At 40.6% G+C, this 16,394-nt stretch overlaps 1 long non-coding RNA gene across 3 annotated transcripts in view; it reads right to left on the reverse strand.

The window, feature by feature from the left end:
• Nucleotides 1–16,394, reverse strand: part of LOC133480197 (uncharacterized) — a 34,461-nt gene that overhangs the window by 6,806 nt on the left and 11,261 nt on the right. For 2 of the 3 annotated variants that reach the window (XR_009789215.1, XR_009789217.1), the window contains one exon: nt 15,161–15,709. The exons of the other annotated variant lie outside the window; for it this stretch is intronic. This is a non-coding gene — a long non-coding RNA (uncharacterized LOC133480197). Of the gene's footprint in view, nt 1–15,160; nt 15,710–16,394 lie in introns of those variants that run through there. 3 annotated transcript variants of the gene reach the window in all.

The following is a 16,394-nucleotide window of genomic DNA, read 5'->3' on the forward strand; positions in this document are numbered from 1 at the left end:
AAAAAAAATTTTTTAAGGTACAGTTAAGCGCAGAAATGAATAGATAAAGGGTGTAGCTTCAGATGGTCACACTTTTCCTGATTCATCAGTGCAACACTGGATCAACTCCCAAAAGATGACCAGAAAATATAAATTTGAGCATGATGACATTTTTAATGCACTAAATTTGACTAGTTTCATCCCTCACTCTAAGTCCAGCAAACCAAGTCCAATCTTGCAACAGCTGAGACACTGAGAAGGAGAATGGTCTTACTCCATTTCTGACTGAAAACTAGCCTTAATCAATGTTTAGTTGCAATTTCAACCTATAGGGGGCAGTCCTTTATTGCAATCTGCTCTTTTCCTGACTCATAAGTGCAACACGAGGCCAACTCCTATTTCCAGGCTTCACCTCGGGCAAAAACATCTCCAAAAGTGGCTCATTTTTTTAGATGCATTACATGCATTTCAATAAGTACAATTGTGTGTGTGTGAGAAGATAGTGAGGTGTGAAGAGCCACTGGGAGCTCCGAGGCACTTGTCAGAACATCATGTGCTATCGTGCCTCTCCAACAGTGCAAAAGGTGTGCCAGGTCATCCAGGCCTCGTCCGCTGGCCTGACACCTTGTCAGCGTTTGGGTGAGGGGGGGCGGAGGGGGGGGGCATGGGAGGAGGCATAATCACACGGCACTGATGCGGCTAAAAATAGATCACGTCAGCCACACTCGTTTTGGGCTCTAATATCACTGCCAGGCTGAATTTACCATGGCAGGCTGGAAATAATAGCTCACCTCACATTAGGTTAAATGCAACAAAAGATGTCATCTTGTGTGTGTCTTATTTTTTTGTTTTTTTTTGATACAGAGGACTGGAGACATGTTGTCATTGACTTTAAGAGGAATCCTTCATAATCAGAAAGCTAATAAGCACAGATATTAATTATTACCGGTATTGAAAAACTGATTTAGCATTCATATTTTCCCTCATTTATACTAGAATGACTACCACACAAAGTATATTATCTATTTTTATTGTATAAGCTCTATGGATAATGGTAACATTAATTTTATTATTTAATTATCTAAGTATGTAGGCTCTGTGGTCAACATTATTTGAGTTAATTACTGCTTTATTTTATTATGCCAGCGCTATAGTCAACAATGATTTAATTTAATAAAATTTTTATTATGTGACATCCAAGTGGAATAGTATTTTATCTTACAGTACTTTAATACCCAATATCTTTGTAATATGATTTATTTTTTATATGAAGTTTACAACATTATTATTTATTGTTCTAATTGAATATTATGTTTTTATCATGTAAGGCAAATGGTCAACATTCATTTATTTTATTAATTTAGGGTTAGGGTAGATTTATTTATATTTTTGTTACGTGAGATCCATAGTGAACATAATTTTATTTCAATTTATTATGTAAGATCCATGGTCAAGATTGAATTACTTTGTTAATTTAATTTGTATTAGGTAGGCTTAGTGGCAAATTTAGTAATGCCATTTAATTATTATTACATAAGCTCACCATGGTGAACATTATTTTACTTTATTTTAATGTATAACATAATACCTGTGGTCAAGATTTAATTTTATTGATGTAATTACATTTACATCATACAACATCTATAAGAAACATTCATAATTTTTAGTGATTTAATTACATTTTTATTATGTAAGATACTGTATACCGTCAACAGTATTCTATTTATTTATTTAATTGTATTTTATTATCTAAGTTCAATGATCAACATGAATTCATGTAAGCTCAGTGGGCAAGACTAACATTTTCTTAAATAAATTCAATTTTGTATTATGTAACATCGATGATCAAGACAAAAATTATAATTATATTGTTAGTCATGCTTTTGGCTAGTTCTTTCATTTTAGGGTTTACGTCATCAGCGTAATCCTTTGAATTAGGCACAGCTCAAGATTTTGAAAATCCACATTTTCACTGATGTTTGTGTGTGTTAACAATGCTGTGTCCTTAAAGAACTGTGAGGGACAATGGAGCGTTAGCTTCACAAGCACTGAGGCCTTATATGTAACAAATATAATTTTAATTGAATTAATACTAACATAGCGTATTTTACAACTATACTCCTATGTTATAATATATAATACATAATCTATTACAGTGGGTTTTTTTTCCCATAGGAAATCATGTAAAGTGAATTTGTTCTGAACATGTTCTTGGGTCAGCGTGAACTGCTGCATGTTCCTATCGCGGATCGAATTGACCCATTAAGAATTTTTTTACTTTTTACTTATGTTTTTTTTTTTGTTTCTGTTGGCCTTATTTTGATTTTTTTTCAATACTAAATTACTTGGTATTTTCCATCCATCCATCCATTTTCTTCCACTTATCCGGGGTCGGGTTACGGGGACAGCAATTTAAGCAGAGAAGCCCAGACTTCCCTCTCCCCAGCCGCTTCGTTCAGTTCTTCCAGGGCGATCCTGAGGTGTTCCCAGGTCAGCCGGGAGATTTATTCCTTCTCGCGTGTCCTGGGCCTTCCCCGGGGCCTCCGCCCAGTGGGATGTGCCCGGAAAACCTTAACAGGGAGGCGTCCAGGGGGCATCCTAACCAGATGCCCGAACCACCTCGTCTGGCTCAAATCAATATACTATTCAAATAATGAAAATAAGAATTTGTCCAGGCAATAGTTATAAGCCACATTTTAACATTCCCAACTGTAATCAGAATCATCTTTATTTGCCAAGTATGTCCAAAAAACACAAGGAATTTGTCTCCAGTATTTGGAGCCGCTCTAGTACGACAACAGACTTTTGAGACAAAGACATTGACAAAAAAAAAAAAAAAAACAGTCACTGAGCAGTAAAGGGTTGCTATTTATCTAGTAATGCTGGTACATTTTTTTTAATTAATTAAAAAAAATTTTGACAATTGTGCAAAAAGATGCAGAGCCCTCGAGCACTTAGAGCAGTTCAAATGACTAATATTGCAATAGTCCGTTGCAATGACCATTGTGCAAAGGGTGCCGAGACTTCAAGGAGTGTATACGGTTTCAAGTGACGAGTAGTGCGATAATCTGGGACAATGTTGGTTGTGCAAATGTTGCAGATACTCCTCAATCAGTGTGCAAATGGAGCAGATGCTACTCTGGCATGAGTGGCCAGTATTGGTCAACAACAGATATGCAAATAGTGCAGCGTGGTGAGACAACTACAGTGAGTGCACGAGTAATACATAATTGGCCCCGCAGAAATGTGACAACGAACTCAAGTCAAAAAATTGCCAGCATGTTGTAGTGGAATTGTAGGTTAGGTGTTTAAGAAGTTGATCGCAAGAGGGAAGAAGCTGTTGGAATGTCTACTGGTTCTAGTTTGCATTGATCGGTAGCGCCTACCTGAGGGAAGGAGCTGGAAGACCTGGTGACCGGTATGCGGAGGGTCCGAGAGGATTTTGCACGCTCTTGTCTTAGTTCTGGCAGCGTGCAAGTCCTCAAGGGTGGGTAGGGGGGTAACGACAATCCTTTCATCAGTTTTGATTGTCCGTTGCAGTCGGAGTTTGTCCTTTTTTGTAGCAGCACCAAACCAGACTGTGATGGAAGAACACAGGACTGATTCGATGACCGCTGTGTAGAACTGCCTCAGCAGCTCCTGTGGCAGGCCGTGCTTTCTCAGAAGCCGCAGGAAGTACATCCTCTGCTGGGCCTTTTTGAGGACGGAGTTGATGTTGGTCGCCCACTTCAAGTCCTGACAGACTGTAATTCCCAGGAACTTGAAGGTCTCGACGGTTGACACAAGGCAGCTGGACAACGTGAGGGGCAGCTGTGGCGAAGGATGCCTCCTGAAGTCCACGATCATCTCTACAGTCTTGAGCGTGTTCAGCTCCAGGTTGTGTCGGCCGCACCACAGCTCCAGCCACTCCGCTTCCTGTCGATATGCAGACTCGTCACCGTCCTTGATGAGGCCGATGACAGTGGTGTCATCTGCAAACTTCAGGAGTTTGACAGTCGGTTGCGCTGAGGATCAGTCGTTCGTGTAGAGAGAGAAGAGCAGCGGAGAGAGGACACAACCTTGGGGCGCCCCAGTGCTGATGCTGCGTGTGGATGAGGTGGCCTCCCCCAGCCTCACCTGCTGTGTTCTGCCTGTCAGAAAGCTGTAAATCCACTGGCAGATGGCAGGTGAGACGCTGAGCTGGAGAAGCTTGGAGGAAAGGTGTTCAGGAATGATTGTGTTGAACACTGAGCTGAAGTCCACAAACAGGATCCTCGCATAGGTCCCTGCACTGTCGAGGTGTTCTAGGATGAAGTGCAGTCCCATGTTGACTGCATCATCTGCAGACCTGTTCGCTCGGTAGGCAAACTGCAGGGGGTCCAGCAGGGGACCTGTGACGCTCTTGAGGTGGTCCAGCACGAGACGTTCAAAGGACTTCATGACCACAGATGTCAAAGCGACAGGCCTGTAGTCATTTAGACCCGAGATTGCAGGTTTCTTGGGGACTGGAATGATGGTGGAGCGTTTGAAACAGGATGGTACTTCCCACAGTTCCAGAGATCTATTGAAGATCTGAGTGAAGACTGGTGCGAGCTGGTCCGCGCAGACTTTGAGGCAGGATGGGGACACATAGTCTGGGCCTGACGCTTTGTTAATCTTTTGTTGTTTGAAGATGCGTCTCACATCCTGTTCATGGATGGTTAACGCAAAAGTCAGCGGTGTGATTATGGTCTGGGGTGCGGCCAGATGGGTGGGTGTGAAAGGGTCCTTTTCAAATCTGCAGTATAAGGTATTCAAGTTGTTGGCTAGTGTGCTATTTTTCTCAGCTTGGGGGGATTGTCACTTGTAATTAGTCAGCGATTGGAATGCATGCCAGACTGATTTTCGCTAAACTGTTTTTCCAACTTTGCTGTATGGTTCCTCTGTGCAATGTTAATTTCTTTAGTCAGCTGGTTTCTAGCTCGATTATACAGGGCCCTGTCCCCGCTCTGATATGCGTCCTCCTTAGCTTGGCGAAGCTGCTTAAGTTTAGCAGTGAACCACGGCTTGTTGTTGTTGAATGTGCAAAATGACTTTTTTGGTACAAACACATCTTCACAGAAACTGATATAGGATGTAACAGTCGTATATTCATCTAGGCTGCCAGCTGAATTTTCAAAGACACTCCAGTCTGTGCAGTCTAAACAGCTTTGAAGTTCCATCTTTTTTCACTGTAGGCTTCGCGCATTTAAGTTCTTGCCTGTATGTCGGTATTAAGTGAATTCAGCAGTGATCAGACGAGCCCAGGGCTGCACGAAGTATAGCACGGTATGCGTTTTTTAGCGTAGTATAGCAGTGGTCTAAAATGTTATTTTCCTTGGTAGGACAGTCGATGTACTGCTTGTATTTAGGGAGTTTGTGGTTGAGTTCAGCTTTGTTAAAGTCCCCGAGAATAATGAGGGGTGAGTCCGGGTGTTTTTTTTCAATGTCGTTGACTTGTTCGGCGAGCATTAGCAGTGGGGCGTTCGTGTTAGCTTGAGGCGGGATGTACACGCCAGCCAGGATGAATGATGCGAACTCACGCGGCAAGTAGAATGGCTCACAGTTCAAAAACAGCGACTCCAAATGCGGGCTGCAGTGTGTGCTGAGCTCCGTGACGTCCGCACACCATTTTTCCTTGATATAGAAGCATATCCTTTCGTTCCCCGCCCTTTGTTTTCCCAGATGATTCCATGTCGCGGTCTGCTCGATGAATATGGAAGCATGACGGCGCCATCGGGTACAGCGTCGTAAAGCCAAGTCTCCGTAAAGCACATGGCAGCGGAACGTCCGAAGTCTTTACTGGTCTTTAACAGAAGATGAAGCTCGTCCATTTTGTTGGGTAGGGAGCGTACATTCGCGAGGTGGATCGACGGAAACGCCAATCTGTGTCCTCTCTTGCGGAGTTTCACTTGGATGCCGGCTCGCTTCCCTCTGTGGCGCCGCTTCCGCCTCCATGCGCCGAAAACCGCGGACGCCGCCCCGGTAAGTAACTTGGGGAAAAAACTGAGTGGATTTGCGAAAATTGGTGCAAAAAAGTCCGGAGTAGCCTCCTTGATGGTTAGCAAGTCTCCCCTTGTGTAAGTGAGTCATGTAATGTCTCCAAAGACGAACGAAAAAAATCAAAAACAATACTAGAGAGCGCGTTACCGAGGCGACCACACTGGTAGGCGCCATACAAGTGTAAAAAAATAAATAAATAAACAAGTTTATACATGTGGAACAAAAGTAAAATAAAGTAAAACCACTCAACCTTTTGAAAACTGAGAGGGAACAGGAAGGAGCGATACTGTCACTTAGTGGCCTTTTATTGGTATAACTATGTGTACAATAAGTGTGTTTATCTTAGCATGTGCTCTGTATAATTTAATTGTGCATGTGATCGTTAATATATCACATTTCCTGTACTACCATCGCACTTCTATGCTACAATGGATACCTTCTCGTACAACAACAAAAAAGCCAAAGAGGAAACACTTTAGACGCTGGCTGAGCTAAAGTTTCACAAGATTGCGGAATTAATGCAATTTCAAAAATTAAGATACTGTTTAAAAAAAGTCCAAATAAAGGCCTCTTCTCTAATAAAAGCCTCTATTGTGTGCGCTCAATGACAGCCTGTCTGGGGGATAAACAACAAGCACGTAGCGAGAATCCGAGAATGTCATTACTTTAACGACGGCATCATGCTAATTGGCCGTAAAGCCATTTTCATAAATAAAAGCCTCTTTTATATTAATTATTTTATTACAAGCGAGGCTCCGTCTGTCGAAGCACCGCAATGATTCTGATGAATGAAGTCGATGGAAAGTGGAAATGCGAGGCTCATAAACAGGCCCGTTAAAAAGCCATTTGATGTTTTCAAAGCATGAAGATAAGCTAAGCTAAACTAGCATCGGGTCTTTGCAGAGGCAGCTCACAATTTAACTGATTTAACAACTCATTTTGAACTTGACCTAAATCCAACCTTTTACAACCGCACCTAGAAATGGCACACAAAAAAAAAAAAAAAAAAGAATTTTTGGGGGAGTCGATTTCAACAACTGGGAATAGATTTTTGGCAAGTTCGACAGGGCCGCCAAAACCGCACATTTTTCAAATTGCTAAAAAAAAATAATAATAAAATAAAATACACACTTTTTAGTTTGTGAGTGCAGGGAAACCTTCCATACACACACAAGGGGTTCCAGAAAACACACACAAAAAAAAAAACTGTACTTGTTTTTGAGGAGTTGATTGTTCATCCATTTTGATAGGTCTGCGGCTGTCGCAAATTTTTCAAGTTGCTTAAAATTATACTTTTAGGTCCAGGAGTACTTGGAAACCTTACACAACCACACCAGGGGCCCTGGTCAGACCCAAATATGGCGAAAGAAAATTATATTTTTCGTAAAGGATTTTCAACAATTTTGATGTGTGTGAATTGCTTTTCAGCCATTTTGACAGTTTGGGGCTTTTACATTCAGAAGTGCTGAAACTTTCCATACATAGAGCCTTGGTCGGACCCATAAATGGCCCAAAACTGCACCTTTTTTAAGAGTCAATGCACAACAATTTTGACAGGTTGTCGCAAAATCACAAATTCTTCAAGCAGCTAAAAAAAATATAATAATAATAATAATAATAAAAGGGGTTTAGAGCGTCAGCCTCACAGTTCTGAGGACCCGGGTTCAATCCCCGGCCCCGCCTGTGTGGAGTTTGCATGTTCTCCCCGTGCCTGCGTGTGTTTTCTCCGGGCACTCCGGTTTTCTCCCACATCCCAAAAACATGCATCAATTGGAGACTCTAAATTGCCCGTAGGTGTGAATGTGAGTACGGATGGTTGTTTGTTTCTATGTTCCCTGTGATTGGCTGGCAACCAGTTCAGGGTGTACCCCGCCTCCTGCCCGATGACAGCTGGGATAGGCTCCAGCACGCCCGCGACCCTTGTGAGGAGAAGCGGCTCAGAAAATGGATGGATGGATGAATAATAAAAGGTCCACGAGTGTCGGGAAACCTTCCACAAACACACAGCAGGGAGCTTGGTAATCAAATTCTGGCCATTTTGACAGAGTAGTCATTTTGAGAGGTCCGTGGCTGTTACAAAATATTTTCCAAAAATGTATAAAACTCCTGGAGTGCCTTGACACCTTCCATACCCACACTGTGTGGAAGAACCCAGGAATACCTAAAAAAGAATTACATTTCACCAGGGAAGGGAAGCGCAGTATTGATGGTCCAACTGTGCATAATGTCATAGTGGATGACAATACATGCAGTACTTTCTAGGAATAAAACCTGGTGGTACTTGGCATAAAAAGTTTGAGAACCACTGATTTAATGTCTGCAGCGTCAGACTTTCAGTCTGTTTCCCGGCAACTACTTAGCCATCAAGGTCACTTGCAATAAATAGGGGATAAATTGTAAAATCGAGTCAGTTTTGACAGCCCGCGCACCCGTCTGTCTTATCACAAAGGCCCCGTTTCATCCGCGCTACACCAGGTACCTGACGCCAGCTGCAGTCTATTTACACCGCATCGTCGTTGTCTGTGAATTTACAACACGCCGGAGTTGGAGGCGGACGACAGCTTGTTGGATTAATCAGCGCATTACTTTGACTGGAGTGGAGGGAGGTAACAAAGTTGACTGTGATTGAGTGACTGGGTGTCATTACTGGACATCAACTTGAAAGGACTCCGTCTGAACAGTTTTTTTTTTTTTTCCTCTTTTCGTTGTCACTCAATGTGCTAATTGCTGTGGTGAAAAGCGAGCAACATGGTACAGAAAGCATGGTAGAAAATGATATGAAACAGTACCTTTGATCACAGGTGACAAGAATACAGCTAGCGCAATACAGCAGCCTCAAATAATGATATCCTACCGTATCACATCGTTATATGTTTTGCAATTTATTTGATAAACCTCGCGACGTGTGGTATCGCCAACATCAAATCTCAAAATCGCAATTTATCAACACACGAGCATCAAATCTAGATATCTCAATGTATCGTACATGCCGTATTGTCTGTTACAAAACAGTATTGATACACAAGCATGCGATATCGATACTGTAATGCATAGTATTGTTGTCTAGTACAATAAAAATCGATACATCTAATCAAACCATATAATTGTGCTGTGATACACTAGAATCAAGTATGGATATCGCGATGTATCTTAAAGTTGTCCATTGCAAAACAGCAGAGGTACCCGCACGCACAATACAAAACGATATTGTGATTTATTGTATTGTCTGTTGCAATACAGTATAGAAAGACCAGCATAAAATATAGATATGAAGATGCATCTTATTGTTGTATGATGCGGTCAAGTGTCGTTCTATGATATCATAGTGTTGATACACGCGCATCAGATACCATTAACATGTTGTACCGCATCGTTGTCTGTTACAATAGATAGAATATTAATACACCAGTACGAAATATCCATATTTCAGTTTATTGTATGGTTCGTAACGTCGTCTGTTGTGATATATTATTGATACACCAATCTCAGATCTTTGATTTCACAATGCATTGTAATTCACAACTTTGAATACAGTATATACAATGATACAGGATATCGATACTGCAATAGACTGTTTCGTTGTGTACTACAAATCCAGGATTGATACACTAGCCTCAAATATCGATACTGCGATGTATGTTACAAATACAGTGGTTCCTTGACTTACGAGTCGAATTCGTTCTGTGACCGAGCTCGCAACGCAATTTTACTCATCTATCAAATACATTTTCCCCATTGAATTGAAATGTGAATGTGCTCCAGATGTTTTTAATAAAGACAAATAGCACTGTATGGTGTAAAAACATTTTAAAGGGGAACTAAACCCTAGATGCCAAAACTTCCCGTTATAATTTAAATATATATATGCATATATTCTTATATATATCTTCTTATATCTTCATATCTTTCTTCATGTGAGGGCACAGTACCTTAATTGCTAAATTGCATTTTTCACTTCAGATGAAAAGGAGAGGATTAGAAGCTTGCTCGTAACTCAAATTTTGAGTCTCAACACACAGCAAAATTATCGACCATACGATCGTTCATAACTAAAAAAAAACATTAAGTTGCGGCACTTGTTGGTCAAGGTACCGCTGTATTTTATAAATAGTTAATTCCTCGGAAGAAAGAGGAAACGAAATCACAGAGGAAGTGATCACAAACATACAATTGTGTACAGCTCCTTGGAAATAACCTTTGGTAATGAGCCACATGCTGCTTCACCGTGACATTGCGATCTTATCACAGGGGCCTGCTCTGGTAAATTTCCATGACATCTCTGAAATGCTAACCTAGCAGCATAGCCATGAAGCAGCAATCCAATCGTGGTTGCTAATTCCACTCTGGGGCTCTGTTCAAGTGCTAAACATGATCAGTGGCACATTCAAAGGCCAATTTCTTTTCATCAAATCTTATCATCTGCTTTCTCTGTGAAGCCGCCACGGCCGCCGAATTGGTGATTAATGGCGATTCCCACAAGGACTCCCGGCAACATGACGCACGGCACGGCATCTCATCATTTTGCTCTCTCATATCTCACACCAACGTCTCCGTTTGATCTCTCTGTGGTGTGAGCGGCAAATCAATGAGGATCCTCCATCATGGAGGTGGGGATGATCGGGAGCCAGGCTGGCTGATACAGTTGGTACCTTGACTTTTCACAAATCGTTCGAGTTATGAGCTGTTGCTTGGTCAATTTTTTTGCTTTGTGTTGCGAGCCAAAACTTTAGTCATGATCGAGCTTTAGCTACACCGCCGCTCTAGTGGAAAAAATAAATAAAAATGGAGCAACTACGACTGTACTGTACAGTACTGTAATGCCCCCACATGTGGGCAAATAAAGCCACAGTCGCTGATGCACTTTCATCCATTGATCGAACGGGTCAAAAACACAAATACAAAATGAGATCATGTGCAAAGAGCTCCTGTAGGCCACAACTCACACCCAGAGGCTCACACACATACTAACCGGACATTACTGACTGGGCCACGCCCCTCAAAGGCACACATCAATAATTAAATATTACAGTACATTGAGTACTGTACTGTAACCAAATGTTAAAATGAGTAGGCAGTCCAGAATAGGTGTGTTTTGAGTTTGTACAATGATGATGATGATTATTATGCATTATTATTGTTGTCCAATGCAATACAGTAATTATACACAGGCATCAAATATCAATACAGTATCGTTGTCTGTGGGGGATACAGTATGGCTACATCAACCTCATATATTGTATTGATATCACTATTGTCTATTTCATTGTCTGCTGGGATACAGTGTCGATCTACCAGTATTAAATATCGATATCGCAATGCATCATACTGGTACTGAGCAGTATCATTTTCCAGTGCGATACAGTATCGATACATTGGCATCATATCTTCTGTTGTAATGTACATTTACCAGAAAACGCTGCTATGCATTCACATAATGACGCCTTTATCTCGGTGAAGCAGCATGTCGCTCATTCCCACAAGGTTATTAAACCAGGATTAAACTAACAAGACAACTCTGGATGCACACAGTATATTCCTCTTTATGCATCCAGGAATTATTCAGTAGGGCTGTCATAAATGTTCCCATAATTCATGTGATCCACGTGCATGAATTATGCCTTAATCCAACATAAGTTTGTATACATCGCGTGCCCCCATGCTGTGCTTTCTCACCCTTTACGTAAACATGACATTATTTGCTATTATTGCGCCGTGTAAACTTTTGAGCTTAGTTCTTCACTTCACTATGGGAAGCCACATACATTTATTCGATAGCCTTGATATCCAACTTAAGGTCCATGTACTAGTAGGCTCTTTGTCCTCACTTGCAAGCCAATTCATTGCACTAGTAGAACGACTCTCTCACTAGTCACGTTTTTTCCACTATTAAATTTCGGCACACTAGTTGGACAACTACATGTAATGTGAGGCAAAACTACTAGTGGACATCATAGTGCTACTAGCAGGATCTGGAAGGCTACTCGTGTGTGACGCACGTCTACCAGTTGTGCCTAGTAGTGTTACTAGTACAGCACCGAAGTTTGATAGTAAGTGAAAAAAACATGACTAGTCAGAGTCAGTCATTCTACCAGTTCGCTGAGTTGTCTTACTGGTCAGGACAAAGAGCGTACTAGTACCTGTACATGGACCTTAAACTGGACACCTCAAACAGCTTTCCATAAAGACGATTCAGTTCACTAGTAGAACGACTAGCGCATAGAATGACTGTCTTACTAGCATTTTTTTCCTCACTACTGCCTTCCATTCAAACTACACGTCACTTGTGATGGAAAACTGTCCAACAGTTGACATCTGCACGCTACTAGTACTACAAGTAAAGCACGAGATATTAACTCGTAGAATTTTATAATGTCTAGTCTATGACTAGTAGAGCTAGTAGCATGGAGTCGTCAACTAGTTCACAGTTTTGCCTCCCGAGTAACATGTCATTTTTGTACTAGTATGCCCAAATTGTTCTACTAGTGACGATAAAGAGCATACCAGTTAATGGACCCCTTAAACTGGATATCAAGGATATCCACCACAAGGTCCATGTACTAGTCCCGTTACCATGGCAACCACAAAGACAGCGTTGCCCCCATTACGAGGCCAGTGTGTGAAAAGTGAAAGCCTGAAGTCAAGCTCCAACGAGAGATCGATGTATTTTTGCCCCTCACAAGTTAATTTCCCTCAGGTGTCTCAGCTTAAATAAATGCTGAAGGTGCCCCGTGTGGAATGGTGATGTATGGCGATAACAGATGGGGGAAACACTTTGATACATCGAAACGGCACTATACAGTATACAGTTACTGCATATAGACTAAGTGGTAATGTTATCTCTCATAAACCTCCCCCGCGTGTCCTGTTTTCGGTTGTATTAAAGAGGTAAAACACTTGACTCTGCTTTGTGACATACGACAGAATGTGAAGAAAAAATTTTTTTTTTATTTGCTTTCAATTGCACAAATCCAAATAAAATACAATTATTTCTGTACATTGCATTTAATTGTTATTAGAGGTGCAACAATTAACCGATTAATCGGCAACTAATAGAGTAGCACATTGACAACTATTTTGATAATCGATTAATGGCTGAGAGACCTTGTTTAACTTAAAATTGGTCGGCTGTGGCTCATTAGTTAGAGCAGGTCGTGCAGTGATCGAAGGGTCACTGGTTTGAATCCCGGCTACGACTGTCCGCATGTCGAAGTGCCCTTGGCAAGACACTGAACCCGAATTTGCTCCCAGTGGAAATGTTTTGTTTTTATCCAATTCATCGGAAAAAAAATAAATAAAAAAATAAAACAAATCGACAGATGCGTCAATTATTAAAATAATAGTTAGTTGCATCCCTAATTGTTATTATATTCTGCTTTAATACTTTGATCTATTCTCTATTCTTATATTTTAAGCACAATAGAACCGTAGAATGCTATTTTTCTCAAGTTCCCAAAATTTGTTGGCGTTTTTTGCCAGGCTTCAACAGATTAATGGCATTTTCATTCATTTTGATGGGGAAGCATAATTTGATATATGAATGTTTTATAAGTTAAGAGTATGGTCACAGAACAAAATAAACTCATAAGTTACTACTGAACATTCAGCTACGTTGCTATGTCGCAGTAACAACCATTTGAGGTCCTACGGTTATCCTACTTTTCCTAACCGGTACACTTTTACGGTGCAGCCACGAAAAGGAAAAAAAAAAAAAAAAAGTGAGGAGTATGCGGATGATATTTCATCGCTTCCATCTGCACTGTTGGAAGACCATACCATGAGTACAATGCACATTTCTCCACCTACTGAACTCATTCAAGCACTATATTGCACTGATGACCCCAGTAAAAGGCTTTTACGGTAGGTAGGTTGATGGGCGATGGGAACAGATGAACTGGAGTGGTGGTCCCGAGCCAAAGCGCTTTGGAGCATTGTGGGTAATAATCATAACAATAATAACACAGCTACTCACTCAGTGGGCGTTTGACGTCACAATGTGACCACTTAATGAGGCCGCACGGAAATCTGTGACGCCAACGCTCGCACTTTTAGTGATGGTTAGTCCCCGCCAAACCTGAATCACTGGGCAACGGACAGCAGCTTTCACAAAGAGGTCCTGCAAAATTGCAGCGTGAGAGTCATCGTAGAAGACGATGCGATAATAAGATGTCTATTCCTTTTACGCAGTGCCCAGTGAATAGGCGGCATAATTTCCGAAACAGTTGTGTGCTTCTACATATTTTGATTGTTTACTCGAGTGTAGTGCAAATGGCAACTCTGTCCAATGATGGCTTTTAATGTCACTTTAAAATGTATTTGTTTATTATTAGTTTTCGGGGATGTGGGAGGAAACCGGAGTACCCGGAGAAAACCCACGCAGGCATGAGGAGAACATGCAAACTCCACACAGGCGAGGCCAGATTTGAACCCGGGTCTTCAGAATTGTGAGGCAGATGTGCAAACCAGTCATACACTGTGCCGCTCTCTTTTTATCAAAGGTTTGTACTATATTTTATTGATTTTTTTTATTTATGCATGTTTTTAGTTTTTATCTTTTTTTTATTCCATGTTTTTTAGATTAATATATTGTAAATATGTATTTTGTATGAATTTAATCTAATTTACTTAAATGTATTATTTATTATTTTAACAATTTTTTATTATTTCTCTTTTTTATTCATTTTATTCTACTTCCATTTTCTATTTTGTATATATTCATTTTGTATGCCCGAAGATAGCTGGGATAGGCTCCAGCATACCCGTGACCCTAGTGAGGATAAGCGGTACAGAAAATGGAAAATGGTTTGATATCTTTTATTCATTTATTTTATATATATATATACTGTGTGTGTGTGTGGTACAGAAAGTATTCAGACCCCCTTATAACACCACCACACATAAGTCACATACTTCTTTAACCATCTGGAAGCAGCAAGGCGTGTTCTACTGGGATACAGCAGCCAATCATAGTGCAATGGCGCGTATCCTGGAGCCAATAACATTGGAGCAGCGCGTCTTCTGCAGGAAAATGCAAGGGAATCCTAATAATGCATGTGGGAAACCTTCGCATCAATCTGTGATATGTTACGTTCCATTCCCGGTTTGTGTCACTTGTAATTTGTTTTGGCTTTTGTTAATTTGTTTCGTATTCTTTGAATTTGTTTTCTGAAATGTTAAAGGGTTTTGTGTTTTGTTCATTTGATTTCTGAAATGTAAGTGTTTCGGTTGTTGTTAATTTGTTTTCTGAAATGTAAATTTTTTTTGTGTTTGTTTCCTTTGTTTTCTGAAATGTAAAAGTGTGTTGGCTTTTGTTAGTTTGTTTTCTGAAATATAAATTTGTTTTAACTTTTGTTAATTTGTTTTCTGAAATGTAATTTATTTATTTATTTTTTTTTTTGTCAATTTGGCTGAACTTTAACTTTGATGACAAGCGCCTCAAGAATGTTTGACTTTACTTTGACGACAACACGCTACGAATGCGAGTCAGTTCAATTAACGCAACTTCCTGTGTGTCTTCTTCCAACTTCCGAATATCTTTTCCATGTAAGTGTCATCGAATTCTTCTGGCTTTCTAGCATTTGCATTAAGAGCGGAAGCGCGAAAAAGCAGCAGATAGCAACGCATGCTCACCATTTGTTCGTGTCTCGACGAGGCATTGTTTGGAGGGAAACAACAGGCCGGAACGGAACGAGGGGAGACAGCGGTGAAATTAATCCCAGTCGGTTTTACACTCCTGCTAATCAGATAGCAGCCAGAGCAAGAAAGAGGCGGCAAAGCATGGAGAGATTTATCAGTGCAAAGTTACAGCCGACAAACTCCACCAGGAACACAACAAATACATTTGATCAAAGATAAAAGCAGGCTTCAAGTCCCTCAGATGCTCAATGTTTTATGTTGTGGATGAACCAGCAGGGGTCAGTAAAACCAATGCACTTCAAATGAAATGTTTACCCATTAAAAATAAATTTGTATTTAGGCTTATTGGAGGTAATAATTATACATCCATCCATTTATATTATCATTAATATATTGCTGGTGTTGGGCAGAATGCTTGCATCTCCCATACCAATGCTTTTCAGGAAGTGTTGCGTCATTAAAATTGCATCATCAATGTGAGCAAGCCATTTTCAGCGCTGTAGATTGGGCCACGATTTGTTAAAATAACAGCCCCACGTGGAGTGGAAAAATATGAAATTGACCAACATTTGGATATAGGAGGTTTCTGCCCGACTGTGACGACTTTATTTTTTGTATACAGTAAACCACCGCTATATCGTGGTTCACGCTTTGCGTTCCCCTAATTTGCGATTTTATTTATTTATTTTTTTAAATTGCACGATAACTTTAAAAAAAAAAAAAAAAAAGGCAATTGATAGTACAGTTAGTCTTTCCGAGATGCAAACACCTTATTTTTTGTA

The sequence above is a fragment of the Phyllopteryx taeniolatus genome, chromosome 6 (assembly GCF_024500385.1).
Source record: "Phyllopteryx taeniolatus isolate TA_2022b chromosome 6, UOR_Ptae_1.2, whole genome shotgun sequence".
Lineage (NCBI taxonomy): Eukaryota > Metazoa > Chordata > Actinopteri > Syngnathiformes > Syngnathidae > Phyllopteryx > Phyllopteryx taeniolatus.